Genomic DNA, 6,000 nt, shown 5'->3' on the forward strand with positions numbered 1-6,000 from the left:
ATTTTTTCAGAAAATCTCTCGAGAATTCCTCTAAAGATTCTTACAGAAATTACTCTGGGAAATTCCCAGGAAATCTTCCACACATATTTCTAAGACTTTCTCCAACATTTTCATATAGGACTTAATTGTAACTTTAACTACTCCAAGACTTTTGTTAGAGATCTCTTCAAGAAATCAATAATTACCACATTTTTTTCAGATATTCCCTAAGATCATCGCAGAATTTTTCCACGGAAGTCCTAAAATAAAATTCTGTTAATCTTCCATGGATTTTCATTAGATTTCTTGTGATTTTTTCATTTGACTGTTTCAAAAAGCAATTGGTGATTTCTTTAATTACATCTCTAGAAATATCTACTGATATTCCTGGTTTTTATTAGGGTTTTCACCATGAATTTCTTTAGAGATTTTCCCAAAAATTATTCAATATAGTAATTTTTGGCTTGGATTTTTTAGCAAAAGTTTTCTTCCGTTCTAAATTTCATTCAGATTTCAACTAAGGGTTTCTCTTAGAAAGCCTTCAAGTATTACTCCAAGGAAATCCTTTATAAATTTCCTAAGAAAGTCCTCAAAGAATTTCTCCCGAAAATTGGCGAAGCAGAAGAAAAATCCGGGAGACGTTTCGAAAGGAAATCGCAATATAATCTCTGATGAAGCTCCCGGAAAAATGATTTATGGACAAAAGTTCGAAAGGACAAAAGGTTAATAGAACAAACGGTCGAAAATGATTTGCTTTGTTCTTCGAGCTTTTGTCATTTCGACGTTTTGTCATAGATTCGAAATGCTGGAGAATTCCACAGAGAAAACTCCGGAGGAAACAACTGACAGAACGTTATTTGGAATCATTGGATAAGTTCACTGAGGAATATTGAAAATAGTTCCTTATAGCATCACTGGAGTTTCTGGAGCAATCCGGAGAGATTCCATCAAGAATTTTTGAATGAACTCCAGGCTAGAAGAAATGCTGAAAAACTCGACGTTGGAAGTCCTGGAACAATTCATGTGGATATCAAGGAGAAAATCCTAAACAAAATTGTTCAATAAAACATGAAATGAACAATTGTGAGGTATTCTGTTTCAGTTGCAATTTTCTAAATATAACCTTGACGAAACCGATGAAAGAGTTGCTGGAGAAAATCTTCGAACAATTTTCAGAGCAATATCTGAGTAAAATTACTGAAGGTATCGGTGTTGGGCTGCTGTAGATTTTTCTGGAACCAATGCTGTAGACATTGTTTCGAATATCCCTTAATAATTGTTGAAGAATTTTTGTTTTGAATGACCTCTGGGAGCATTTGTTGGAGGGATCCTTGGAGGAGTCCCTGAATGTATTACTGAAGGAATCTTTGGAAGAATTCCTGAAGCTGTTCTCGCGAAATCTGTAAAGGAATTCTTGAAAAATCAGTGTAGTAGTCGCACTCGAATCTAACGGATTTCCATCGAAATTTTGATTCAGGATTTCTATATTTTTTCAGGAAAATTCCTGGAATTATCAAAAATATTTACTGGAATTTCTCCAAGATTCTCTCAGGTTTTTTTCTAAGAAGCTCTAAGGTTTATTCTAGAATACTGCCACGAAATTCTTGGAAGGTGGAAGGTTGGAATCCAAGGTGAAATTTATTAGGACTAATCGGAAGTGTTACTGTTAGGGGAAGACGGGGTAAAACCGCCCACCTAAGCAATTTAATTCATGTGTCAAAATCAAGAACCAATAAATCTTTTTTCGACGCAGCATATCGTTTTTTGAAGCCTTAGGCATGATCAAAAAATATCACAGGTGTTGTATTTGTAATAAAATATTTATTTCTTGAAGCTTGAAAAAGTGATGTCTTATCACGATTATTATTAGCGACGGGATAAAACCGCCCACCCACGGGGTAAAAGCGACCACCACGATTTTCGTGCACAATTTTGCGAAAAAATATATCAGTTCCTTGTGATATTAAAAAATATAATGTTGAATGAATTCTACATTGATGAACGTGGATATTGAATTATGTTTAGGGTTACAGTCGAAGCGCGTTATAACGACATCGCAAGGGACCGTCGCAATAGAGAAAAGTCGTTCTAGAGAATAGATATAACATTGAAATATTTTTCATGGGACCGAAAAATGTCGCTATAGAGAGCTTTTGTCGTTATAAAAGATGTCGTTATAACGAGCTTCGACTGTAATTATTTCAAAAAAAAAAAACTTAGATATATACTTATCATCACCTTAAAAAATCCATATTTTTGAAAAATATGCGAATTTGACTTGTATTTTTAACAAAATTTAATACATTTTACTTGAATAGTAATGTACAACGTAGTTACAACTTTTGAAATGGTTTAGACATTTTATTTAGTATAAATTAGGGGTGGCGGTCTTACCCCATTCATAGTGGTCGGTTTTACCCCGCTTGCGCAATTTTTACAACTCTGGCCTTATTTCAAAGCTAAATATTTACAATTCATATTTCACTTCACTGAAACATATTTCACATTTCTGTTAAAGCATGGACGGGTAATTTGTTATATTTTTACAAAAAAATCCCTTCCGAAATCCTTAAGTTAACATCTGTTGAATTTAGATCAAATTCAATATTGACGAACAGAAACTTTGTTTTTGATATTTGTTATGAAAATTTTAATGTCAATATCATGGTTCGTAATGTCAAAAATCTTGTGTTTATGGAAAGTGCTTGGTGAACTTTTAAGAAAACCGCCATTTTCATGCCAAACTGAAGATGGTCCGTCTTACCCCGGTGGGCGCTATTACCCCGTCTTCCCCTACTGTGTTACTGTCTTAAAATAGCGGAATTTGTGAATTTTCAACAAAAAAAATCCTATAACAAATAACTGAAGGTTGGGTTTGGACTGGTGAAAGATTTCTTGAAAATAAAACTGGAGAAATTTCTGCAAGTATCCTTTGAGAAAATGCTGTATAAACTTCTGGAAGGAGGAATGACTGGGGGAATCTTAACCTTCCGGTCGTCGCGTGGTTGACCACCGTCAGAACCACCACGCTGCTGTTGTGATCGAAAAGCGAGGTTTTTTCACCAGTGTTGTACAAAATATAACAGCGCGACAACTGAAGTGTTAGTGAAAATTTTTGGAGGAGTCCCTAGAAAAATCTATGAAGAAATTCCCGAAGAACCTGTGGAAGAATCGCGTAGGAACCTCTGCAACCTTAAGGATATACACACAAGAGCGCTGGCTCTGATCAATAGGACCACCACTAATCAATTCAGCACCCTTTGTATCAAACTTTGATTATGTTTTACGCAATAGAAGTGATCTCCGATACCTGGATTTAATATTTCCATCTGTACTATAACAGTTGAAAAGTAATAAAAATCGCACGATCGATCTTGAATGTATTGGCCGAATATTTATCTATTTTAATTAGAACAAACTATTTATCGGCAAGATCTAGCTGACGAACAAAAACGGAGGTCTACGACTTTTCCGCCGCCTCGAAGGGAACGGTCATTCGTAACACCTTATTCTACGCAAAGGCCTTTTGTCGCAAGCCGAGATGTGCCAGGATAACGATATGAGCTACTTGACAGACGAAGGTGAACTGATCGAAAGGTGAAAGCAGCACTTCGATGAACACCTGAATGATTGCAGCCAGTAAAGATCAAGAAAACGGAGAAAATGTCTACGTCAATACTGCGGAGAATGGAAACCAGCCAGCACCACTTTCAGGGAGATTATGGATGCCATTTAACAGCTCAAGAACAATAAAGCAGTTGGTAATGATGGTATCGGAGTTAAACTCACATGATGGGCACAGAAAAGTTGTTGATCAATATTGCGCAAAAAGGTGTTATGCGGAGTCCCGAAGCTAACAACCGAGGAACGATTTTCAACAGATCCAGTCCATTGGATTGCTTTACGTCAAAAAACTTTACTAAATCTCCACAAATTTCTATACCTCTTTGGAGTGTAAGTTTGTTTCTCATATAGCATTTAAACCTTCATGGTGGTTCAGAATATTCGGTTAGAATTGAACTAGAATTCTCAAAAATAAGCTTTTTCTTCGTTCAAACTATAACTTGTCCGAGTCCTTTCTTCTAGCTTAATCTTCCTAGTGCATTGTGGTCATTTTTGGCCAATTTTACGTACACGAGTTGCATTGGCGATTTGGAATTTTGGTAGTAATAACTGAATGATTATTGTACCCACATTTGGTAAAAATCCGTCAAGATCGATTACACGTTTGTACTTTTCTGTGGTATGGGATGATCCTTACGGATGTGTATGGATATATATCTAATTATAAATCTTCATATCAATAATACATGCGACCAGCATACCGAATCCTCTTCATCATCAGTATTCTCAAATATAATTTGCTTAAACCTAATATTCATAGTCGAGGCTTATGGCCGAAATAGTCCGGACGCCACAAACGCGTCTGTAGATTCCCAATGGTTTGGTCCAAATAGTTACCAATTTCCCTTAACATACCTCACTGAACATGGAAAACAGTATATGGTTAACAAAAAAGTATTTGATATATGTCCAAATTTTCTTAAAGCTACTGTTTCACATATTTGGCTATAATATGCGTCGTAATTAAGTGCTTGTTATTGCAAACTTTCAGACAATTTATTTGAGGAGGTATATTTCGTGATGTTTTCACAATTGTTTTGGCGTTTGAACCAATCCATTGAAAGTTCACAGAAGCGTTTGTCTGTTTGGAAAATTTCAAAAACGGTTGGCAAACCTGAGTGATACGGATCCAAAGGAAGTCGATCATTTGCATAGCGTACATCCAATCGAACAAGCTTTCCACGACGCAAGAAGTCATTCCGTATTGTCAACAATGTTGAATGAATAACTTTAGTTGTAGTATTGTATAGTTGGTGGTAAAAACCTGTATGTACCGTTACGAGCTCGACTCAAATGATTAATCTTAAAATAGTTTACAATGTTAAACAGTTACTGTTGAAAAGTGGCAGATAAGTTAAATGATCTAAGAAAAATTTCCGAAAATAGCATTATTTATTAGGTTTGACCATCAGCTTTATTAGGCCGCGTGAATCTCCCGCAAAATTGAATAATTAAATTTTATGCCTTTAAATAGTTTTCGCTTTCCAAATTTTTTGATTAGCTGTCAATTTATTAGAGTAACTGATGGCTTCGCCAGCTAGCTCACCCAACTTCTCTAACACTCAAACGTGACATATTTCTGATACTGACTCTGATACATCAGATTAGCAAACAATAGAAACATTAACTACTGTTGAAGCCATCAGTTCAACACTTTTAAAGCACCGGTACAGTGAGCATATAACGGTGCAACCTGCGTACCTCGTTAGCCAAAAAGGAAACAATCTCACGCTACAAAAAGGGGATCATCAAGTGAAATACATATGTATCTTTAGATATTGAACTACCAACGCAGATATATACAAATCATATTTATCTATCTTATCACGGACGACAATGAGAAAGAAAAGTTACAATCGTATTAGGAACAATATACAACTGTGAAACAAAAACCCTCATTTGTTTTGATTTAACCGATATGCCCCTTTCGATCTACTTTTATATCATTATCTTGGTCTATTGTAGCGGTTCCCAACTGTTAAATCCCGAGCCTGAGGTCAAACTTGGAGGTATTTTCTCTTGTTAGGGAAAAGTGATCTGAGTAGGATGGTATCCACTTAACGAATGAGACTTCGGTCCCTCATTTATTCATTTCAACAACTTTCGATATTGTAGTTTACAATGATGCCAGTTCTTCATTTTACATCGGAATGCGTTCACTGATCAGATACTCTAAAATTAGTTCGATCTACTCGAGCTAAACACAACACCAACCTTTTCCGAAATGCGGACCCCTTTGAGGTCCTACAATCATTCAATCGATCAATGAGGTTCCTACAATCATCTTAAAGGCTTTTAACCCGTATAGGCCTGAGTGAAAGAAAAATTACTAAAACTCTCATCGCTCAGTGAATACTTAACGGATTTCAATTATTTTTTGTCAGTATACTCGTACAC

The sequence above is a fragment of the Aedes aegypti genome, chromosome 1 (genome assembly GCF_002204515.2).
Source record: "Aedes aegypti strain LVP_AGWG chromosome 1, AaegL5.0 Primary Assembly, whole genome shotgun sequence".
NCBI lineage: Eukaryota > Metazoa > Arthropoda > Insecta > Diptera > Culicidae > Aedes > Aedes aegypti.